Genomic DNA, 25,173 nt, shown 5'->3' on the forward strand with positions numbered 1-25,173 from the left:
AGGCAATAGAAAAAGAAAGTCTGCAGGAATTCAGGTCTAGACTTGAGACCCACTACTGGCTCATTTATTAGCTATAACTCACAGGCCCTCATGCACAAGCCCAGATGCTAACCACACTTGTAAGTGGCTTATTTATTACACATCAACACATCAAATCTGTCTGGGACATACTGACAACAGTACATTTGAGATATTTGTTTTTACAGATTACTTCCTTTTGCTGTCGTGAGATGGCTTATGAATTTGGAATTGGCATTGGCTCCTCCGGCGAGTATATAACTCTCTTTTTTTCAGACTTTGACAGTTATTTGGGTCGAAATTCAGCAGTTTGGCTTCTCTTCATGGAGTCTGAGCAGAGCAAGTTAGCCTTAGCAACAGTGTCATAAAACGTGTGCATTCATGAGCCTCTCTAAAGGAAAACGACAAAATTGGTCATTCGAGCAAGTGCCCCAAAAACAGGGTTGTCAAAGGTGGACAAAAGGGGTGATCAAACTTCTGACTTTAATATGGGAAACTGCTGTTTGTTTCTTGTTTTCAAACCACCCGACAAGGATCGTTCCCCAACCATTGAGAAGTTCTCAGTTTTGTCCAAAACCACAATGTTTCCTCAACCTTAACTGCTCATTTTTAACACAAACAACGATCTTTCCCTAAACCCTAACCAAAAGTGGACTGTAGTGTTGTCAGAGCTTTAAAACAATTTTCAACAGATAGCTTTAGATATATTACTGACGTCCTCTATGTCTTCTATGTATTACTTAATTACCTTGTGTTTAAATATATGTAAAAATATCGGCCCCCAATTTTTTTTAAGTAAAAGCTAAAGTCTAAAACACAAGATAAATGTTCAGTCACTTGCCTAAAGTACTAATTTCCTGTCACTATGAGGTGTGTGGATGTATTCCTGTAATGCACAGTGCTGTCGGCAGAGGGCGCTGTGGGTGCGCACTGTGCTAGGCTAGCATCAGTAGAGTAAGAGCGTCAGTACGTGAACCTGAGCCTCCGAGCTGAACTGTAGCCCCATTTTTCAACAGGTAAGCTGACCATAAACAAGCCTGAGTAACAGATAACAGTATAAAACTCGAGTTAAGCCTGAGTTTTTAACTCTAACGTGCAGGAATATGGAGTTTGACCGTATCGCTTCCCGTGGTTAATATGGCGGGCGGGCTAACTTCCGGTGTAAGCTAACGTCACGGAGATGAATAAGCGGAGGTGAATATCTGAGGTTATGTCTGGTAATAAACTGTGTAGAGCATGGCGAACTTAAAGAGTGTTTTAAAGTAAAGTAATTTAGCCATGTACCAGTGTTTAGTAGGCTAAAGCGCTTTTGTGTGTGTGTGTGTGTAGTGAAATGCTGACATGCTAAGCGTTGCTAGCTTGCTAATGCTACAGCCTGTGTTAATGCCATGCTACGTCCTCAAAGTTATTTGGGTGTAAAGGTTTATTTCATGACGGGAGTCCCTTCAAGAGTGTTAAAATGCTTTATTGTCATTTCTGTGGACATTAAGAGAGATTATTACAGTGACTGATTTTACCTGTAAAGCCTGTAAAAGAGAAATATCAATGAGTATTTGAGTAGTTATCTGGTGGAAACAGTAGAAGTAACTTGTAACAGAGGACTGTTGGTTGATTTGTTTGTTGGTTTGTTTGTTGTTTTGTTTGTTGGTTGGTTGGTTGGTTTGTAACTGATTTGGAAGGCCCTAGGATAGAATTATTGTGGATAAAAATCCAGGACAAGACAGAAAAACTATTCTGACGTGTTTTTTGACAAGTCATTTTTTGAATTGTTTTGAATCTAAATCCCCAAATATTACATTCTCACAACTCCAACAATATACAATAGAAGTGTGCTATGAACCACTCTTAGGGTTAGGAGCTAGATAGAGGGAAAGATTGGATGTAGTATGAGCGTGTTTATTTTTGGCCAAGGTTGTCACAGGAAGAATTCAACTGAAGTCATGGTAATGTGCTAGTGCCATGCTCTGCCCATTGAGTTATATTGTTCTGCTGCTTAGAAACATAACAGTCAAATTTCTGCATTGTGAGTATGACATAAAGTAAAGTTGTTGGCAGTGGAGTGACCTTCCTCTAACAAAAGAGGCTTATGGACTCACCTCGTTTGTTTCTAAGGGCCTCTCACATGTCCTTGTATCCTCACTGTTAGCACTCTCGCTCAAAGTTTAAATCCGTAATGCACTTCCCATAAAGGCCGGAAGAGTTGTTCACACCTAATAGCGGCATGTTAAAACACAGTGAGCGCAGCCTCCAGGGGTCCATATACTACCCAGAGTGCATTGACCACTGTGATTGTGTCCAGAAGGGCACTGTGTTGTGATCAAAAGACGGCGGTGTGGCTGGTGTGGACGGGAGACCAGAATCGGCTCTCATTATGGCTGTGAGACATCCATTTGAGCATTTTTAATATGTGTATCCTATTAGGCAGTTTAAGTGCTTTTTGATAATTGTGCTTTGTACTTTTACAGCACTTCAGTCTATTCCCAGTTCAATTTCCTCTTTTATCGGACGTTTGAAATATTGATCTCTGACAGATAAAAGCAAACACCATAATCTCACTCGGGTGAGCTGGTTGAGTGAGTGAGCGCGTAGTGCGAGGGGGAATACACCGGGGAGCGGTCGCCCCTCCAACCCCTCTCTGTTTTATTACCTTTATTCGTCAACAGAATTTGCTTACTGCTCTGGGATGTTTATGTAGAGCACCTGCACACTGATGGGTGGTTGATATGACCATCTCTCCCAGTGCCCCCCCTTTCCCCTCCAAGCCCCAGTCTCTCTGCCAGCCCACCCGTCTCCTCCCCTTCCATCAACCCCCCATGACATTTTGCAAAATGCAGCGCAGGGGCTCCCGAGGTGCTTCTGATGATTGCCGCTGCTTAAACTGCTGTCACCGCTGTCAGGATAACAGTGATTTATCTCCATAGCACTTTATGGAAGTTAGTGTTTTCTGTTAACCTGAGCACTGAATACTGCTTGGTGCTGGCTTGCAGTCACATTAACCTGAATCAATCACGTCTTGATTTTTCCATAAAAGAAAAACCCTCTGTAAATAACACTCGGGCGATTGGTGCATTGAATACACTAAGCCCAACAGCAGCCCTGCTGAGCTTCGGTTGATGCGTAGATATCATTGTTACCTGTTTGCAATATCCTCATGCCAAGGCAGGGATTTGATGCTTTGACTTGTGCGTATAATTTCTTCAAATGAGGCAGCACTTAATACCAGCACTGTCAAGAGACGGGCAATGAACCCGTGGTGTAAGACAGAGAACCAGGAAAAGAAAAAAAGTTTGAAATCACCATCTTGCAGAAGTGAAACAATAATGCACATCGATTGTGTATGAAGCCGTATATTCTTTGGTCTGAGCTGAATCTGTTCAGTTTTAGATGGCAGGTCCCTCTTGAGATAATAGAAAGGCCTGTTTTGATGTTTAAAGCATTGCTAATCTCCTAAAGCCTTAGGCTACTCATCCCAGCGCATATTTGCAGGCCTGTCAGTTTGAGTGGGGATGCAAGAGGATGGTCCTCTGAGCAAATGAATTTCTTTTTTTCTTTTTTTCTTTTTTGGCCTGTTTTTCCTTTTTAGCTTTGCAGACACTATTTGAGATTTACTGCAAACATTTGACCACCGGCCTGGCGTATTGACTGCGTTTGACAAGCGTAATCCTTTTCTTCTTTCCAGTCACTTCCATTCCGCGATCAATCAGAGCATCAATGCCCTGTAGGCTGCTATGAAGTGCAGACGCAGTGTTCGATCATGAGCCAGGCACCTTGTGGACTTTCACTATAATATAGTGATTGATTCATCTTCAAAGATATCTTAAGTGGTTGGCTGGGCACGCTATATAATGCCTTTTGTTGACTGCAGCCTTTTCCTTCACCCAGCTCGCAATCCTTTAAAACAGCAACACAAGCACACACATCAAAACTTAACCTAAGACAAATACGCTGCCTTTTTCATGTGATTCATTCGCGCTCGCCTCCTTGAATTCCTCTTGTGGGACACAACTTTGATTTGAAAAATGATAAAGTGTCAAGTTTTGTACGAACAGAATGAATCCCTTTGGATTTTACCATTACTTTCCTGTTTGAAAATTGCTAATCTGAGCCTGCATCGCAATTGAAAACTGTTCCATGATAATCTGGCTTGTAACCCTGTACTTTACGGGAAAGTTTCAGTAGACCTATACTTTGAACAAACACAGAATAAGGCCAAATAATAGACTTTAAAGTGCCAGTGGAGACCAGACCAAACCCATAGGTCTGCAATAGCTTTTATGTCCATTTGTGTTAGTGTGTGTTCAGGTTCAGTTTACCTATTTCAGCTGTGATACTCTTGATCAACACTGTGACCTCAGGGTTTAATGCCGCCAGAATCCAAAGAGCCGGTATTATGATGTATCTTATTCCCCTATTGGCAGTCAGCGGAGTGAGAAATGATGATAAGAAATGTTTCCTAGCATGATCCAGAGGTTTGGGGTGAAGGGGTCACAAACCTGCTCTTTGTCATCTAATATCAACAAGATCAGCACAATAAAATCCTCAGAGAGCTCACACAATACAGCTGTAACAGTGAACACTTGTTCTCGTATATGCTCATGTTCGTCTGTGAGAGGTGTGTGTGTGTGTGTGTGTGTGTGTTGGGGGTGGGAGAGCAGTTGCATTGCAGAAGTATTAAAGGAAGTGTAGTAATTACAGCAGAGGCAGTGTCAGTGACCTCTAGATTGCACTATCTTGTCTCCTTTGTGCCTGCCTTTGCAGCCCGCCTCATTGAGTGAAATTGTATCTTTTCACTTTGGCTCTCTTAAAAATGTGCATGGTATTGGGAGCCAGTGAGGCGTGAGGTTTTTTTTTTTTTCTTCTTCTTCTATGCCTTTTCTCCACCTCCTCCTCCTCCTCCTCTCCACCCCTCCCTCCAGCCTCCCCCAGCTGCCCCTCTCCTCCATCCTCCATCCCCACTGTCTTACTGGGAGGTATTTCATGAACAGCTGGGTCCCGGGAGAGGAGAGGTTAGTGAAAGAGGCGCGCTGTGTATAATTCAATGATTATCAGGTGTGTGTATGTGTGCGTGTGTTTATATATGTGTTAGTGTGTGTGTGTGTGTGTGTGTGTGTGTGTGTGTGTGTGTGTGTGTGTGTGTGTGTGTGGCCCTCCCCCTCTATTGGCAGGTGTCAGGTGACGGGCAGGCCATGTCACTGGCTGTCAGCTGGCTTTCTATTGGAGCAGTCACACTGTTCACAACATTACCATAAGCTGATGAGGAACGCTCAAGCCCGTCTCAGCACACACAGTCTGATCCGCAGCTCTGATGTCACACGGGACACTCAGACCATGTCAACTCCAAAGCACATGAATCTGAAAACCCATCTTTTTTGCTTTTTTTTTTACTCAGTTTTGGGCTTATTTTCACTCTGAAATAACGTTTTCCGTCACAGGGAGTAGAGTTTATCCAGAATGTAAGGATCATGTTGTTGTGTAAGGCCCTTTTTTTCACAATTATCTTGTTTAACGTACATTTAACCATGTGCATGGGGTCAATTTTCAGAGTGAGGTTTCCCTAGATATGTGCATGCACATAATCACTTACATGCACTTATGCATTAATATTTAGAATGAACAACTCACAGATGTATTATAAATTATTTTAGTTAAATCTGAAACAATGGAGCAGGATAATATAACAATATGATCCATATGATGGAGAATATTTGAAGCTGCAACAAGTTCAGCAGCTGCTGACACATCAAAACTTTCATCAGTCGGTGTTTGTCTGTACTCTGAATCAGCGGCTGTCAGTACTTTCTGTGTACAGAGAGTTTGTTTTTATCTCCTCGCCTCTGCAGGTTGATACTGGGTTGGTTGCTGCTCTGTGTGCACAAGAGGACACAGATTATGACAGAGCACCATAACCCATGATGTAACTAGAAGGGCTTTTTATTAATCAATAAGTTGATGAAATGACCAACAGATTCATCAACAATGAAAATAATTCTTCATACTATGTAAAACTACTACTCTCTCAGCCCTAGCTCAGACCAAATACATCGTATAACTATTCATCCTTTCAACACAACGCCTCACTTCTTCATCTTCATCTCCTACATCATCCATTAAACTAAACAAGAACATGAGGAATAACTATTTACCTTTAAAGGGTAACTCCTAATTTTCTGAAAAAAGTAATATACAGCCTGTTGTGGTTCCAGAGGACACTGCATGCGATCTGTTGAATTGCCTCCACTGACTCATTGGCTAAGTTGCATTGTGGGTAATGTAAGGGCAAAGTTTGTAACACTGTTGGACTCATTGTGGACAGTTTAAAAACCCAAATGATCAAAATCGATACAGCAGAACCACAGATAATGCCTTTTTTCCCCCACGTATTCTTCTTCCTTTTCAAAATCTGGTGCCTACATTACCCACAATGCATCTGAACCACTGAGTGACATCACTGGAGGCGATTTATCAGGTTACGTGCAGCTTTCTCTGGAGCAACAAGCAGCTTTATTCTACTTTTTCACACATGCAGTAGTGCTCCCCAATGCCTTTAAACATACTTTAATGTGGGAAATTGGTGGAGTTGCCCTTTAATCTTTCAATGTGGACACTGAAGGTTTAGACAACAATCCACTTGTGACACAAAAGCGCAATTTTCAAACGTAGCCATACTTTTAAATGTATCAAATTTGACATCTCAGAAAATGTATCACTTTCTCAACATCATAATGTGTCTTTAAGCTCATAAACATCATGACATGGATTTAAAATCAATGCATGTTGTCTAAACGTTAGCAGTAAATATGTCCTTCTTTTAGTAAATAAGTGCCCTTAATATGGCTACATGTGAAGCTTCAGTTCACCTCCTGCTGACTGACTCTCTGACCCTCAGTTTAACACAAGTTAGCCTCCAAACTCTGCTCACTAAACCCCACATGCTCGATTATCCTGCACAAACACTGAGCCCAATCTGCCTATTACCAAGGCTAGTAATGGGCAGATTGGTTCAGAGGGGGTTCAAAGATGGTCTCGCATTAGTGCTACCTTTAGCATGCTAATAGCTATTCTTCTCCTCAGTGGGGATCCTGTTTGAGATGGAGGGGACATGTGAACCGCGCTGCACTGTCAACATGCTCGGCCAAGGGGAGGAGAGGAGAGCTGACACCAATGCTAGCCAGGGATCTTAAATGCTTTCCTTTCATTCCTTCTTCTTTTTCTCGGAGTAAGCTCAGTATCTTAGCCGCCTGTGTGCCAAAATAACCACAGATGACGAGACAATTAAACTGATATTTTACAGAAGTCACAAAGTAAGAAATCCTAATGTTTTGATCAATGTTTTGTATGGCAGTCTGAAATGAATTGCACAACTTTCCTTTGGAAAGCTCATAATTTAAATCTTCACACCATTTCTAAAATAACCAAAGCAGACGTCGTCCATCAAAGCCTTCGTTAAACTTCCTCCATGCTCTGTTTGCAAGAGGAGCACAATCCTCTTCCAAGGATGATTAATGCCTCTAAAAGCACGTCAGGCACTTTTGAGGCTAAATGGCACACACAAAAACAGAATTTGTGTAAGTTTTAAAGGGGGCATGGCTGGCGGAGGCTCTGATCGATAGCATTAGCTGTGACAAAATACATAAAAACGGGAATCAATTCTAATAAAGTGAGCTCAGCCTCGCCAGAAAGCCTCCGCCCCCTCCATTCACCTCCAGAGTCGTTGTCCTCCTTGTCCAGGCATAATGTGAGACACGGTCGACTATCGGTGACACAAGGTCCAGGTCAGGGATCACATCTATTAACAATTATTAATTGCCAGGAAGACCGCAGCAGTTATAAAATTACAACAAACGCCGCTTTTCAAATTAGAAGGAAGCACAAAAAAACAAACATGTTGTGTACTGCATATTAACAATTTTCCACTTAAAAACAAAGCAAAGTAACAATATACTTGCAGTGTTTTAAGGAAATTGTACTGTTAAATTTCGTGCAAAGTGATGAATTTGTTGCATCTTCTTGTCATGGTGTTAATCCAGCGCTAACAGCCGGGACTCCACTCTACATACCTGTGCTAACCTCCGCTCTGTAAGCATGTCTCCCTCTCTTAAGTCTCAAGCACGTGTTAAACTGTGAGAACACTTGAGTGCATGAAGGTGTACTCAAAAAAAAAAAATCTTGAAATTGCCAGTTTGCCTGGGAAAGCAACAGCGTCTTTGTAAGCGTCACAATAGTTTTATGGTTAGAATGACACAGAAATCAAGAAATTAAATTTTTATTGGCAATAATAATGAGGTAATAATACAAACTCAGAAATATGTATTTTTTTCCATAACTGAATAAACAAGCTGTTCTCAGAAGAAAATAAAGTCCCCAGAACACTGTTTGAAGCTAGAAAGGTGGCAGGGTCCGCCAAATGTAAACAAAGTAAAACAGTATGAAATGGTGTTTTCCTTGTTTGTTCATTCAGTTATGAAAACAAAGAGTTTAGGCATAAAAAAAAATCGGTCAATGGAGATCTTTCTCCTTTAAAACTTGTTCTGCTGTTTCACTCATTTAAAGTCAATGTGGAAACAGTCAATAGTATATATGTGTAAAAATATATCTGTAAATCTATGGACGATAACAGACTTTTCCATATAAGTTATAACAAATAATTTTTATATTTGTTGTCACTTGAGTATTGACTGGAATATTCAAAGTCTAATGCGACCTCATGTTGTTGTATCTAGTTTACATGTGGACAGTACAGTCCTATCTGCATGGCACATGGAGGTCAAGTTACATAAGACCTGTTTGATTTAATCTACATTCACGGAATAAATGTTCATGGAAACTGAATGAACTCTACTGTTTTTCGTCATACTGACACTTTGTTCGAGACTTTGTTTAACTGGAGTTCAAATTCATGCACAAACGTGTGTTAGCATGTGAACCTTAGTGCTAAATACAACTTCATCGGGCATAGATAGGCTATAAAGTAGTTGTTTGTTTTTTAAATGTAATCATTATATCCTAATATAAGGACATGAGAGATATTTAAGTTGCAGTGTGAAGTTAAGCAGAATTACTGAAAAATAAAAAGAAGAAGAAATTGATCCACAGTGTACAAAAAAGTCCTTGTCTTATATTATTCCCCCGGCACAAAGCAACTTTTTATGTTTTACATGCAGTCTCATAATATTAAGGCAATAAAAGAAAGAAACAACACCATTAGTGTGTGTAGTATGCTGTCAGATAACAATCAGATGTATTCAGGCTCAGTCTGGAAGCACCATATCCAAAGAAAACTGGCTCAACTTATCACCATAGCTATATGAGCTTGTTTGTGTGAGTGTGTGTGTCACCACCACCACACAAAAACATGTACATACTGGATGTGTTTGTGTATTCATGTGAGCTCTTGTCTGATTACAGTTTGTGATCTGGAGCACAGCGCCCCACAGTGGCCCACCCCGGAACGGTGATCCTCTCCCCCCCTCATCACCTCTGTCCTCCTCACTGCAGAAGCTTCTGCTCCAAGGTGGACAGCACATTTCCATAAAGGTGCAAGCCCTGTGATCATCAGCACTGTTTATCGTTTGATCAGCTATGATTGATGCTCTGTTAATACAAATTTAAGTTAGCGTATTTTCCCTGCCAAGGGACCCATGAAGAGGTTCAATTACAGAGCAATCTCATTAATTCGAGAGCTTGTTACAGAGAGAGGACAGCAGGCTTTTTTTAAATTCTGGAATGCAGATGTGTAAGGGACATAATTAGTAGATAAGAGTCCTAATTGGATCCTGCTGTGTGGCTGCAGAGGGTGTAGCCCTCGCTATGTTTTACAAGTTCCACGGTGTGGAAGTACACTTTTTTATAACCCGCTCACACACACGCACCATCCGTCACACACCGAGTGGGAGGGGAGTCCTTCGTGGTAGTGGTAGAGAAAGATGGTCGCTGCAGATGTTTGATAAACTAACTTTGCCCTTTAGTTGTGTGACGGGTTTAAAGCAGTTGTATGTGAATATTATTTGCATTTTTTTAAGTATAATTTTCTTATAACAGACCACAAATTTTAGAGGTTGGTGAGGTCTAAAGTAAAATAAGTCCCAGTACAGAGTGAAATGGAAATGTTTATTTGGTTGACAAAGAATGCAGGGTGAAAACATCAAACAGTCCTGTGCGTCTGCTTCACAGCACTGTTGTAACGTTTTATGACATAGGTCCTTGTTCCCGGCCTTCTCTCCGAGGCCATGTAAAATGTCAGAGAGGTGGAGGGCTGAGCGAGCCCATAGGGCTGCTCCACAGAGGCGTATCAAAAGGCCGACCACCCCCTGGTCCAGCACAAATAGCTGGCTTCATTGCCCTCGTTAGATGGCCGTGTTATTTAAGCATGCCTGTCTCTTGGCCTCTGTGGGGGGACCCGCTATGTAGGAGCGGGCAAGGCAATGCATCCGCCCTTCTCTGAGGGCAGATACGAGTGCTCATCACGGTGGTCCACCCACGTCTGGAACTCCCACACTCACCTCCCCTCCTGTTAAGAGTGAGCGCTGTGCAGCAGACTGGAGGCTCAGGCCCAGCAGTGGCTCAGCAGGACTAGGAGGCAGGAGCAGGGGGGAGGAGGTGGCAGCTGGGTGCGGAGGGGGGGTGTAACCCCAGCTCTGGGTGGCGGATCTCCCCCAGCTGTGCCCATCTGAGGGGAAAAGCGGCCCAGAGGAAGCTCCATTAGTTCCAGGGGCAGCGCGGGCCCTGAGTGGCCGATGGCAGCAACAGAGCAGAAACACACTCTCTTCCATGATCAGCGACCCTCCACACTCAATTACTTCTCTGGGAAAGAGGTCTACGGACAATGAACACAGGCTCTGGAGCACTGATTTAAACTTTACACAAGTTTCTTCATGTTCTCAGTGAAATAAGCTTTTGGAAAAGCGTGCATTAGAATTGTACCTGAGCCGGGAAATTGTACCTGAGTCTTGCTTCTAGTGTGGCCAAGGCCCTGAGAGCTATTTACAGCATGTTTCTCTTTGATGCAGGCCGCCGACTGTGAACAGTGTCAACCTTGTATTTTGTTCCAAGTATTATATCACTGAAAAAGCAATCAGTCGAAGGAAGTCTTACCACACGTCACGCCTACACAACATGAACCATCGACAGAGTACAAGCTGAACTTTAAGCATCTGATGACTCTGTCCTGTCTTCAACAGTGCAACTCCTCTGTAATGAAACTGATCCGGGAGCTGTAGTGAGTGTGAAGCAGCTCTATAATACTATTTTGTCAAAGCATTTTAACTGCTGGAGAACAAAAGGCATGTGGGACACTTGAACAGAGAAAAGTGGTGTTAACATCAAAGTCAGACACACTCCTCCCCACCCTGAGTGATTCTCCACAGGTTGATTCATTCACACCAGGGTGTTTTTTTTGTTTTGTTTTGTTTTTGCCAAAATGAAACAGAAAATGTCCGTATTTTGGAAGATTAGTTGAACAGCACAAAGGCAAAGTTGGCAAAAGAGGCCTTGGGTGCCCACTGACCCATATCACTGTTAATTACACTGCAGTTTATCTCTTACAGTGAGGCCACTTCCCCCATAAAAGCGGACAAGGACGCAGATTTGTGTCAGCTCCGTGGCCTTTCTGTGACACTCCTATCTCCTGTCTATCTGTCCACCCTGCCGATGTTGTTGCAGCATTTTACATGTGACACTGACATTTGAGAACATGTTTTCCTCCTGCTAAATATCATATTTTAGCCTCATGCTGATGATATATTCCTGTTTTTCTTTCAAGGAGAAACACTTCAGAAGTCTGTGTGTGTGCAGCGGAAATTGATTAATCGTTTCAGGATTTTACACGCAACCAACATTATGTCCTTATGATAAACATCTCGCTTTCAAGGGTCAGGTTTTTTAACCTCTCTCCTGGTTTTTCCTTTGAAGACAGAACACTTTGGCCCATCTCCCCCATCTTCTTGGTTTTATTTGTCTGTTGCTCCCTTTTTTTCCCCCCGCAGTTGATACCACCTACTTTGGCTTTGTGTCTGTGTCTCCATGTTAACTCGGTTTGTGTGTGTTTGTTTATGTGTCTCGTAAGTCTTGGCCAAGCAATCTTGGCCTGGTTGCCTGCTGTGCTGTCTGTCATTCTTGCTTCCATTGACATTCAGACTGAGCAGCTGTGCCTCTTCATGTTTTTCAATTAGACATCACTTCAAACCAGCCTGTTTGGAATTTAAAGGGCTCACTCCTTGTTTACACACCCTGGGAACACAGGGAATAAAAAATCTGTGGTGAGGGTTTGTGTCTGAAGAAATATAGATAAATATGCAGCATTTCTTTCTTGTGACCTTGTACTGTACTTTACTCAGTACCTGTGGTGTTTGCCTGCCCCCGTCAGTCAAATAGAAAGAGTAAAAGATAATTCAATTCATCAGTGGCTGAAGGTGCTCTTTGTTAGTGGAACACAAATGCACATAAAACTGGATTTTATTTTGAAAGGATTAAAAAGTGCCTTGTTTCTGAATGTTCTGGTGTTAAAACTAGAAGCAGATAATCAGAGATGATCCCACTCATCTCAACAGGTGTTTCTTGCAGGCGCTGGGAAAACGGCCGAGCACCCAGAAGTGGGACTAAATAACCCAAAAGGCTTGCATTTTTCCAATCACAACAGAGGTGTCATTTACGTCCCCGTCACCAGGCGTGACCTGGACCCAGACTGAGCCCTGAGGAGACACGCTATTGATCCGCACAGCCAAGAAAGCCAGCTGCCATTAAAGCCATGACAGTGGAACTGTACAGCATCGATCGGCAGCGCCGTGGCCCCACCATATTATTTATAGAGGAGAGCTCCATCCACCACTCTCTTATGTCTGATAATTGATGGCAAGTGGGGCCTTGCTTCCTACCCTGACCCCGACAAACTGAAAGTCAGATGGATTACATCTAACACAATTATGATTGATATTATCAGATTACGCCATGCACGACAAGGCATGCCGGGTGAGCCGAGCTGAGGTATTCACTTTTTCGGTTCGTCGCGCTTAATTCCTCCAGTGGGAAAAATGGTGTGTCCGTGGTGAAGGGGGTGAAGGTGCACGTGGTTGTAAACGATACCTGTGTGTGTAGGTAAGTAGTGAGTTGGTGCATGTATAAGATGCTTTCATCAGGATAATTTCAGAAATATAACATTCTTAGCTTTTAAATATAAAAAGAGACAAAACTACTAAATCAAAACTACATATTTTGCCTCTTACCTGTAGTGCTATTTATCCATCTGGATTGTTTTGGTGTGAGTTGCTGAGTTTTGAGATACTGGACGTAGAGATGTCTACCTTCTCTCAAATATAATGTGACCTAAATGGCTTGAGGTTCTTAAAAATGGAAAATACATTTGAAAAACATGACACAAATGTCTTTTTCTAGAAATCATGACCTGGTTACTCATGATAATACAGACTGTAAAAAAGTTATGTTGGGAACTACTTTCTTTCTACCAAACTATACCCACCAACTGTATTACTGCGCAGAAGTGTGCATCTACTCAAGGACGAGTGGCTAGCTAACTAAGCTAAGTAAGCGAGCTAACGACAAAGCTCAGCCGAGGAGGACACCATTAATGTGTATGTCCCGTGCTGACATGCCATTAGTAGCTGCACGCTTCCTCCTGTGCGGTGATATGGTTGGAGTAGTTCAGTAGAAAGAAAATAGTTCCTACATGTTACTGCTCACAACAAGTCTTTTTTTGACACTTTATATACCAGTGCCATCTAGTTCCATTATATTAAAGAGAAGGTAGACATCTCAATGATATCTCCAAAACTGGACAAGTCAGGTAAGAGGGAAAATGTTTACTTTTGACTTTAGGGTGAACTGTTTCTCCAACACTAGAATCCAATATCCTCATATCCATGAAGTTGATACAGCAGATCCATGCTAGCACTGTTAGCTCTGAAGGCTGCATGGCAACATTTCCACCTCTCCTGCAGTAGGTGTGAAAATACCCTCACACTTTACTTTGCTCGACTCGAGTAAATTAATAGCTCCGCTGAAATCTAAGTTGGTGCATTCCCTCATTGATTTATTTCCACCACATTTATATGAGCTTCCCAAGTGTAATGATTGGATTGGACACCTCACATTTTCTTCCACCTCAATACATTAACATTGTTTTATGGTTTTGTGGTTTTTCTTGTCTTCTGGAAACAACACTTCCTCTGTCTTTTCCTCGTCATTAGAGATGTATTTAGATAATGAGGTCTTTCAAGTATTTCAGCATTTTCTGATTCACAAGAATACATTTATTACAGATTGTGCTGTGATAATATTAGCTTAAACTGGAATCGGAGGCTGTGAAGGAACTTTCACATGCAGAACCTGAAGTTGACACTCAATTTTTCTGTTTTTTTTACTTCTAGTGTGGGTTATGTTTGCATGCATGTGTGAGGGAGCTTGTCCATACTCATTCGGCCTGGCTATGAAACCTCTATTGTAGACAAGGCGAGCTCAAAGTGGCACATTCAGGGAACTGCAGCACAGACCCCTCCTGTCCCATCAATGAGCGGCACACTGTTCTCAATCCATTTCTTTATGTGTTATTATTATGTGGTTCACTTGCATTTTTCCCTTAATTCAATTACCCTGGATGTCTATAATGCAATTTAGACATAGTTTATTATTCAATTACAGGACATATCTCTCCCTCTCAAACATGCGACGCTTGCCCTCAAAGACCGTCTTTATGGTTCAGAAGTTTCCACGGAGATCATCGTGATCGGGAATTGAATTAACGTGACAGAAGGGTAGCTCCTTATGAGAATTAAATTGTAACGACAAGCCCGTTAAAATTCATTTTCCACTCTGATTAGATTTAGCGTTATCATCGTTGCTTCACAGATATGTCCGTTCTTCATTCATATTTGAGAGGGAATAAAAACATAAATCTCACAAATTGGTTGCTGTCTCTTCTTGTTAAGATGATGGAGATTTATGGCTCAGGCCACAGCAGAAGGTCTGTACAGCTAGCCTGTCCTCAACATCAGCTTCATAAATGTAACAACAATGTTTCATTCCTCCAATAGTCGCAGCAATTCGGCCAAATTAAATTAAATCTGCATCTGTCTCCCGTTACAGTTTTTATGTCCAATTAATTAGCAAAACTAACATTCTTATTAGATGCTGAGAGAGTGTGTGGGCTGCACAGTGGAGCACTTGACTAAATGTCTGCGGAGCGGTTTAGTCGGGAACATGTTTAAAGGGGCACTATGTAGTTTTAAAAGAAGAAATTCAAAAGGAAAATAAGGTCCCCAGAACAGCTAGAAAGGTGGCAGGGTCCGCCAAATATAAACAAGTAAAACGGCATGAAATTGTGTTGTCCTTTAGTTTGTTTATTCAGTCATAAAAAAGGAAGAAAGTTTGTTTATTTAGGCATAAAAAAATCTGTCAATGAAGTTCTTAAATGTTATTAAATTAAAATGTCTTCTCCAAAACTACATAGTGCACCTTTAATATTATAATAAGCCCTCTCAGTAAGTGGAGGCCTCCCACTTAAGAACTCATAGTTGTGTTTGTGCTCTTGTATTATTACACATACTTTTCTACGGAGCTAGTTTAGATTTCACATTAATTTGTTAGTAGAGAGGGAATTAATGTGATAAATCAATGTCCTCGCCTGATGGTACATTATCAAATAGTAAATGAACTGTGCATTGTTTTGTGCATGTGTTTGAATGTGTCTCTCTCTGAGGCAGTTGCCCTCTAACAGTGTGTAGAGGTGGAGGAGGTGAGGGAGGAGCAGTCTGGCTGGCTGACTCTCCTGCTGGTCTGGCCGGCTAACACGGCCAAGTGCGTTTTAACACCTGGAGTCCTGGCTCGGACCTCTACAAGCACCGCACTATAATGACTTGTTAAGGAGCTCAGCAGAGGCAATTCACCTGATGAAAAAGAGAGGGGGGGGAAAAAAACAACTTGAGCTATTGAGTGTCAGCCAAACACAAAAATGTCCCATTCAAAGGATGGTGTGTGTTACACTAGGGTTAGGCTCTATCATCTTAATTTAATGGGCTCTTCTCGTTTGTGATATTTGATTTCATTTTTCACTTCGGCAAAGAGAGGAGGTCCTATATGTATGGTCAACATATGGCACATATTAGATTACTCATATATTGTGTTTTGTTTTGGCAGTATCATCTTTCTCATCCAGTGGCTTCATGCAACATATGTTCTCTCCTATCCCTCATATCACACCAGCTATTGAAGTCTATCTGGTATCTGATAGCAGCTATTATAGTACTTTATATCTGCACGAAGGACCACTGAGCTCTGAGTCACTAACAGGTTTTTGAATTCCTATTAGAGCATAAAAGTTAGCTGATAACTTGTTATGAAGATGAGGACTCTAGATGCCTAACATTTTATATCAATTGAGCACATTAACTGGAACCACTGGGGCTCAGTGCTTTGCCTAATGGCACTTCAGTGGTGGTTGATGAGTGAGAAAATCCTCCTAGCAGCTATTCGTGCCATTTACAAGAGTCTTCTGCCACGCTAGCACCTTTGTGAGGCTTGAAGCTTGATGAAACCAACACATTTGGTAGATGGAGTTAAGAGAATGACAGTCCAATGAAAAGTTGTTTAAAATGATATTTCACTGAAAAACAAAACGAACAACCTCGTGGTGATGTTTAGTTGGATTCTTCCTCTGAGGACCAAGAATGTCTGAGCAAAATTTCATTTCAGTCCAAGTAACAGCTAGACCAATGGCCACAAGCATAGCTAAAAAACCAACCCTAACCCCCCAAACTCCTAACCCTCACCTAATCAAGTAGTTTTAGTGCCCAAACCTAACCAAGTAGTTTTACTGCCTAAACCTTACCAAGAAGTTTTAGTGCATCAACCTTCCCAAGAAATTTGTTTTACCTTAACCTAACCACATATTTTTTGCCTAAACCTAACCAAGTAGTTTTCTTCTACTTTCTAGGCATGGGGATGTGTTGGTTATTTTTGTTTTTAAATGAACAAGTAGGATTTGTTTTTCCTCACTTTAATGTCACAGCACAATTACAATTACAACTAAATGGATGATTTGGATTTTATGATTTTGTTGCACTAGTTGTACAGTACTATGACTGTTACTCTGATGGTTATAATCTAGTAGGTTTTGTATTAAGCCTATTCATTGAGATGAACATGAATTATATAACTTTGTCTGAATCTGAGCCAACCCAGCCGATAGTCAGTGATGTTGTTGGCTGCAGCCTGTAGCAACACTCTCACAAAGTGCAACGAAGCACCAGCAGAGACAACAGAGCACTGGAAACACTGGTATAATGCTTTGCTGAAGGGAGAAAGTGACATCATCCTGGACACTACTGGACACCAGAACCTCCCTATTTTTTTCACCTCACAGAACATAATGGCAGCTTGTCTTTCTAGTGGTGTCCAGTCTTTGTATGTCTCTTCAGGAACAGGAAATCCATGCTGAAGGCGCGCTGTGGCACTCCAAAAGAAAGTGATGACTGCAGGGAAAAGCCTTTTAACATAAATACAGTCATAGCCGGTCAGGTTGGGCTGCTGTAATGATTTTGCATGAGGGCAAAATCTAAGCTACAGCAAAGAAATAAGCTAAAGCACCATCATGATTTGTTTTAGATATTAGTATATTGTGAAATTCAATTCATACTTTTTTTTTTTAGACACCTTTTGTGAGAAATAACATAATGTTGCTGAGATGAGATTAATTTTCTCTCGCCGTGTCTGCTGTGGCATCCTAAATGAATCATCAATTGTCTCTCTGTCTTTATCTAAATTGTATTATAAAGTCAAAACGCAGTACAATACATCTTCAGCACAGCTCTCGTGGCAAGTAATTGAACATATCAGTTCACAGAAGCTAATAAGACCTAGTTTTGTAATGCAGGAATTGTACATTGACAAACGGATTGCATTTACTTCCTCCTGCCCTGCTTATTATCAGTAACTTGTAATATAAATATGCAAATCTGCTGCTTGAACTTTACAATCCTCAGCTGAGGCTATTCATCTCCTTTAAAGTGTTCATTTACATGTGGAGAGCCCCCATGCATCAAGCCGTGTCATTTTGAAAGCAAATATTAATCAATTTTGCATTGTGGATTGCCCCGGAGCAGTGTGTAATACATGCGGTGTCTCTGCCAGGATGGATGTTCGCAGACGCTTCTCCACTCAAACTTCTGATGATAACTGCTGCACCCTTAAGAGGACGCTGTATCACTGAGCTTTATCATATTAGGTGCACACTTGCCCTGCTATGACCCACACGGAGGCCTTTTTTTTATGCTAATGCTAATTCCCTTTATACTAGATACTGTCCAGTGATTCAGCTTGGTATCTTTTTGTTGACAGTCTGCCTTCTCCTTGCATTAGAGAAGAACTTATTTTCCTTGCTGTTCATTAGAAAATACTGCACTTGTTTCAAACTTGTAGATGAATGATTACAAAGTATCCGCAGAGCCAGCTGGCATGTTGGGTTCCTGGCAGTGGCACATGTGTTAACTGACACTGAATCATCCATATCGTCCATCTAACACACGGCCTATTTAGTACATAATACCCACCGAGTCACTCGTGATAATCTTTCATAAACAGGCTGAAGTTTGCCTGAGTCATGCAAACCGGCCCGTTTCAGCCGACATGGTCCGTTAATGTTAATACCAGTCAGAACTCATTAACCTCATTCCACTGGGCCGCAGCATGACTATTCAGTTTCACAGGAAGCTACATCAGTTTCACTTGAGTGTAATGCGTTGGAATAATAGTGTGATTTCCTGTGCTCAGGCTCAAAGCCCATGTAATTTGCTTCTCGGCAATCATCATGTTGCGCTAATGAGCTCCCAATGTTGTGTCATGTTTTCATATGGTGGGCGCCGCTAATATCATCTGCTGGTGATGGGGAGAGACTGGCTCTGGCCTTGTTATTGAGTTTTAGAAGCTGAGATGGATTCAAGGCTGTTTGTCCATCTGCTAGTACCGTATGCACTGAGCTTCTCTCTCTGGGCGACTGAGTCACTGCTGGGTCTTTCTGTTGAGACTGCAGATATTTTCAAATATGGTGATTGAGGAAGAGGGAACTATTATTACAGACTTGAGTATTTTTAGCCATGCTACCAGTTGGCCACCTTGGTTCAGACTGAATATCTCAACCTGTACAAAGAGGATTGGCATCAAATTTTGTACAGATGTTCATGGTTCACAGAAAATGTTTCCTACAGACTTTGGTGACCACTTGACTTTTCTTATGGTGTCTCAATGAGGTTAACGTGGTGCTGGGTGGTATGGCCTTAAAATAATATCAGGATATTTTTAGGCCATATTGCAATAGATGATAATTACCTCATTGTTTCGAAATTTTCTCAAAGCCACGTCATAAACTGGACTGAGGGACAAAATCAAATATCACAATACTTTTGACTGAATAGGCCTCACTTTGATCTTGCAACAGTTTTTTTAGGAATGTGTGTCGGTACTTTCACAAAATACTAACACATGAGATTTCTGGTAAACAATCATCAGTAATGTGGCTTTAATGACTAAGTGGGTAAAAGCAACTATTAGAACAAGTAGAACAGTCTGGTAAGTTCAGAAAATTAGATCACCTTACTGTTATGCAGCCTTATATAGTCTTGTATCACGATAATGATATCATATGTATTGCCCAGCCCTAGGTTAGTGTTTGTAGTTTTGAGTGAAATGTCTGAACAACTACTGACTGATAGCCATTTAGTAGGCATGTACTACGGATGAAAAGGTAAAGCTTTGGGGTAAATATGGCTTTACTGGGTAACTTTGTTGATTTCAACTTGAGCTACAAATGACTCGTTTGTTAATTGATACGGAAAGAGCACACTCAACTTCTTTGAACAGCCATGCTCTTATTTTACTGCCAAGAGTTGGATTGGTTTTACGAACGCACCTATTATATGCTAGTACACACGTTAGCCTCATAAATGTGTACATGTTAGCATGCTGGCATTAGCATTTAGCTCACAGCGCTACAGTGCCAAAGGACTCCCTCCACAGCCATTAGCATATCCGTAGACTCGTCATGTTATACATCAATTTTTAAAACATCTGCTCTCCCAATATTTGGAAGTAATTGCCGAATCATCCAGACAGAATATAAAGTTACTGTGTCTGTAGTATGTGTGCAAAATCCAATAATATGCACAGTCTCTGACCAATAAATGCTCTCTGATCATATCTTTGATCTCTGTGATGGTGTGTAAATGCAGCCAGGCCTCACAGAGCAGCTTTGTTTAAGTGCCACTGAGGCCTTGACAAGCCGTCATACTGAATAATACCACATGAGGCCAGCCTGCTGGTTTTTGGAGCCGTATAACAAACCTTACCAAGCAATTTGACAGGCTGGAACAACAATCCTGATAAAGCCAAGCTAGCAACTAAGTAAAAAACGGAGCATACAGCAAATACAGCAGCCAGCCCCCCATTTCCCTAAGGGCTCCCTCCTACTCAATAGCGTCAGACACGGCAGACAAACGATGATAAAGTGATCCTCTCATGACTTTGACAGGCACGACAGACAGCAGCAGGGCTGGCCCACGCAATAACGCCAGTCAACCAGGCTCTCGCTCAAAGCACAGCACTGAGACACGCGTTTCACCTGCAACTATGCAGTCAAAGTAAACACCTACGCACACGGTCGTGCGCCTAATTATTGCCAACAGCTTGCTAATAAATAAAAGCATATTGCTGCTGTCAGATCAGTAGCCCGTGCCTCAAGATGGCCTTTTTATTAGGATTTCAGATTAACAAAGATGCAATTTTCTTAATAGTACGATGGGTTTTGAATGGTTTTATTAAGGACACACATGTTATTAATGTGCAGACGCCTGAACATCTCTAGAGCAAGTAAAAGAACAATGGTTTACTCTGTGAGGGATGTTATCTGTGCAAGATGCACATAATATAAACTAGTATGCCAGTAAAGGATATATCTCAGTTCTTTTGTGGAATATTCATTTTATTTTGTGTATGTATTAAATTTGATCATAATTTTGATTAATAAGTAAAAAATAATGCTGTTTTGTCTTTTCTGCGTATTGGAGAAATGCATTTTAAACTTGGACAAAGTCAAACCAAGGACAGTGGAAAGTGCAGTGTTACAGCTACAATCACACTGAAATCACGACATAACATTTAAAGCTCGTCCACACCAACCACGGATTTCCGTCCAAAAATCTGTACGGAAATGTATAAAAACTGATTTTATGGGTTTTTATTAAAGTACACAGAGAAGAAAGCTCGAAACAGCAAAGAAGGCTCGATATTCCTAAGCTTTAGTTTATGACACATATAATTAACCATCTAACTTTTTTTGATATCTGTACTGGACTTTTCCCTCCATTTGTCCTTCACCTCACACATCATACTTACCATTGGTAAAAACCAAAGATTTCCATCTGACAGACAGTAGAAATCTTTTTTTAAGGTATTGCTCAAAGTGAAATACAAGTAAATGAAAACAGTTTGTTTTTTTTGTCTGTACCCATATGGGTGCAATCACTGCCTTGCTCGGTCTGCCAGGTGATTTTAAAGCACCTGAAAGGACCATATTTGATTTGAAGAAGCTCAGGAAATACAACAAAGGCCGCACGGAGAGTGGTAGAGTCAAAAGATCAAGCATGTAATATCGAGGAGACAGTGCACTTGTCTCCGGTGCACAATAGCCTCCGGGAGCATACGGCCTCTAGCCATTTCAACATGAGCCATCCATTTCTCTGTTAATTATAGTCATATTGCCGTATTGAAGTCCAGCGTTCCTTAACATATTCTTTGTTTTGTGTCCCTTTTGTCTCAGGTAATGGAATGTCAGCTCGGTGTGATTCCCGTGTGTTGCAGAGTGTTGATCAAAGTGACCTCTGTACCCCTCTGCTCCTGCAAATCAATACACACAGTCAACAGGAGCTGACAGAGCCAGGCACAACATATAATAAATGACAATTCACCATCACAATGGCAAGAGCATATCTGACAACTCCTGCTCATGGCAGTAATTTTCATGTGATGCCAAGCTGTTATGTTCAAAGTGGGATTCATTTGCCAGGACTGTCTCACACAGATGCTGATATTACAAGGCTGACTTGTAAGCACCTCATCCCCCAGTCATACGTTCCTACTGAAGCTGTCCCAGCCAAGTGCTGACAGAGGCAACGGCATTACAGTTGTATCTTTTTATTGTTGTTGTCTTTCAAAGGGAGCTTATATTGAAAGCAATTTTCCTCTTAAGGGAGCAAATTGTTCACAGAAAATTGTAACTGCCATCGCTTGGAGATGATTGGCTGCATCTTTTGTTGTTGGCAGCCAAGAATGGAAGGATTTCATATGCGGGAGGGGAGAGGAAGGGAAAAGGGGAGCAGTGCATATTAAAAGATGTGTTGTGAAAAATGAGTGTGAAATTTCACACGCACCGGATGATGAAAGTGGCTGCTGTTTTGCCAGGTGGAGGGGAAATAGAAAATCTGATGTGTATTTGTTGATGTGCAGAGAGGTAGAGGCGACGTGTTGTGGGGGGTTTGGAGATGCAGATTTTTTTATTATAAACTGCACCGTAGGCCCCATCAGAAAAAACTGAGACCGGCCATTTCCCTTCATGTTTTGCAGCTTTGTAAGGATCAAGAGGATTTGTTTCTGCTGGCAGCTCGCCCGTCACCTGAAACAGAAAAGCCAATTAAAAGAAAGGGACTTCTGGGTTGTGTTGTGGCCAAGTCGACCGCAACTGGTGCCAAATGTCAAATGTCTGCTACTTGAGTTGGGTCAAAAACAATTAGACAAATGTCACATGCATGGCTCTGACACTTGTTTCATAGATTTAGTGGGTTTTTTTTTTGTAATCTGGTTCCTATTATTACTCAGCTGTTAGGGAATATTTCTGCCCAGTCACCAGAGTAAAATCTTGGCATTTTACGCTTCTGCAAACCAGAATACATGTCATATCACGTTCAGACTACATGTATATGAGCTAACTTTCATGGAGGAAAGGGGGCCTCTTGGCGAGACTGCTGCTAAGCAAGGGACCACAGTTCGAGACAGCGAGCCTCAGCTGAAACATGATCTTTTCCTAACTCTAACCAAGTGTTTTTTGTGCCTAAACCAAACCAGGACATAAAAATTGAAAACTGAGTGAAAAAAGCTCCTGTAAGTGTTGTCAGTGTCATCGTGTTAGCTAAGTTCCTGTCTGTTACGCCTGTGTTTACCCTGCGTTCACAAGCAGACAGGACCGCCTCTTTATGGAGTTCTCTGTCCTGATTGGATAAAGTTGGCAGGGATATCAGAAAATGTCTTTTCTCTTTTGCTGTATGAGCAGGGGCAGGAGAGACGTGTTACTGACCATCACTCTATTAAAGTGATTACTGTTGGAATAGAGAGCTAATATATATCACTTACAGCAGCTTTAAAGTTTAAATATCAAACCTAAAGTTTCAACTTTTGCACAAACGTCCATTGCCAACATTTGAGTTGAGCTTCTGTATACATAATATTTGCCTTTATGTATTATGAAACACAGAATTAAATACATTGTCCTCTGCATTTAAGCTACTTGGACATCAAGCACTGTTTGTGCCATTTTTTTAAAAACAAACTGTAAAACACAAAAGTAAAACTGTAAGTTCTCGGTTCATTGCCAGAGTTCAGTTAGTCTCACTGTCGTTGTTTCTGCTCCATCTCTGTCTATTCTCCAGTAAGCAGCCCCCCCTCCACCCTCCTCCAACCAACAGGTCCCTGCAGCTGCTGCTAATTACCCAGATCCTGACATTTCTCTTACTATAGACATAATGAATTATGAAAGTGTCAGACCAAGCTCGACCTCTCTCTGCGCACACAAACACACATGCACGTGCACATCTCCCAATAAACCTATTTGCGTTGGGCCTGCTCGCCCCATCCATTAGTTGTTATTGTTTTCTCTAAACATGACATTGATTCAATTTACCACCAATCAATTTCAAATGGTTCTGACATTCAGATATGACCTTAAAGCCGGGCAGACCAAGAACTATGATTAGGATTAAACTTTTGTTAATGAGGTGATTTCTCTTCACACGGGGGCGTGTGACACGATCCAACAAGAGTGGTCAGTAAAAATTAGATCAATTATTGTGAACGAAACCGCTTTAACTTGATTACCCTATGCACCCGCTAGTTTGTGTAATTAATAAGCCCCCCTCAGCTGCAGAGAGCAGTTTATTAATAACAGTCTATATCTGTGCTCCTTAATGAAATGGCAGGGACCGGGCCATCCGTCCTGCAGGTAATGTCATAATCAATGGTGCCCAACACACATGTTAATTACCATAGTTATTAATTGTTACAGTTGGACTTGAATGCTACATGCTGTCAGCTCCTTTGTCCTACCATGTATAGCAATCAGTGGATTGAAAATGGCAAATCTAATTAGCCATTCAGCAAGCAGGCTGGGAATCCAAATGAGACGGTATCAGCCCTGACAGCTGGCAGCCGAGGCGCCGTTCACACTGGGCCGCGAACAAAACCAGCATTATCCACTGCCCCGGGAACAACAGGAAAAGGCATGTATCGCAAACTAATAAATACATTCACAGCAGCGGCCTGCCATATTACACAATGGTCTAATGAAATGCCTGCTTGATGCCTTTGTTTGGGTACAAGGAGTGTTTATGCATTTATCTGTACAGGGTGCACCACGTCCATCCAGCAGGCAGCAGAGAGTCATTTTGGGGCAACAGAGAGATTCAGTACCAAGTGGTACTCGTGGTGAAAAAAATATTAATGATATACATGGTACTAGAGGGAAAAGTCCAATGTTTTGTTTCATTTGTTTGTATTAACCATTTTATTTTTATCTGCTGATGAATTAAGATGTTTAAACATTGTATTTAAATACACATTTCATTTGTTTGGTTTTATTTCCCGTCTGTTTTTTTCTTTCCAATAAGTCTAAAAGTATCCTGTTTTAGATTTACCTCTAAAAGTAAACTAAAAACAAACAAAAAAAAAGTTTCCTAATGTAATAATCATAGGTTCCCCTCAGACTGATCATTTAATTAGCCTTTGATGATCACATGATGATTTTGCTTCAGATAACTGTGAGTCCTTTTGAACATATCTGTCAAATCTGACCAATGTTGCTTAGTTTGTGAGGGGAGCTTGTAAAAGGTCATC

At 41.4% G+C, this 25,173-nt stretch overlaps 1 long non-coding RNA gene across 3 annotated transcripts; it reads left to right on the forward strand.

Annotated features, from left to right (window-relative positions):
- Nucleotides 1-944: 944 nt before the first annotated feature.
- Nucleotides 945-24,840, forward strand: LOC311271213. Of its 3 annotated transcripts, XR_014624373.1 has the most exons (4): nucleotides 945-1,034; nucleotides 9,424-9,552; nucleotides 21,833-21,990; nucleotides 22,094-24,840. It is a non-coding gene; the product is annotated as an uncharacterized lncRNA (long non-coding RNA). The 3 variants fall into 3 exon arrangements; XR_014624372.1 differs by having other exon boundaries at nucleotides 21,833-24,840; XR_014624374.1 differs by lacking the exon at nucleotides 945-1,034 and adding an exon at nucleotides 1,125-1,212 and having other exon boundaries at nucleotides 21,833-24,840.
- The last annotated feature ends 333 nt before the right edge of the window (nucleotides 24,841-25,173 follow it).

Source organism: Pagrus pagrus, assembly GCF_965226575.1.
Source record: "Pagrus pagrus genome assembly, chromosome: 1".
NCBI lineage: Eukaryota > Metazoa > Chordata > Actinopteri > Spariformes > Sparidae > Pagrus > Pagrus pagrus.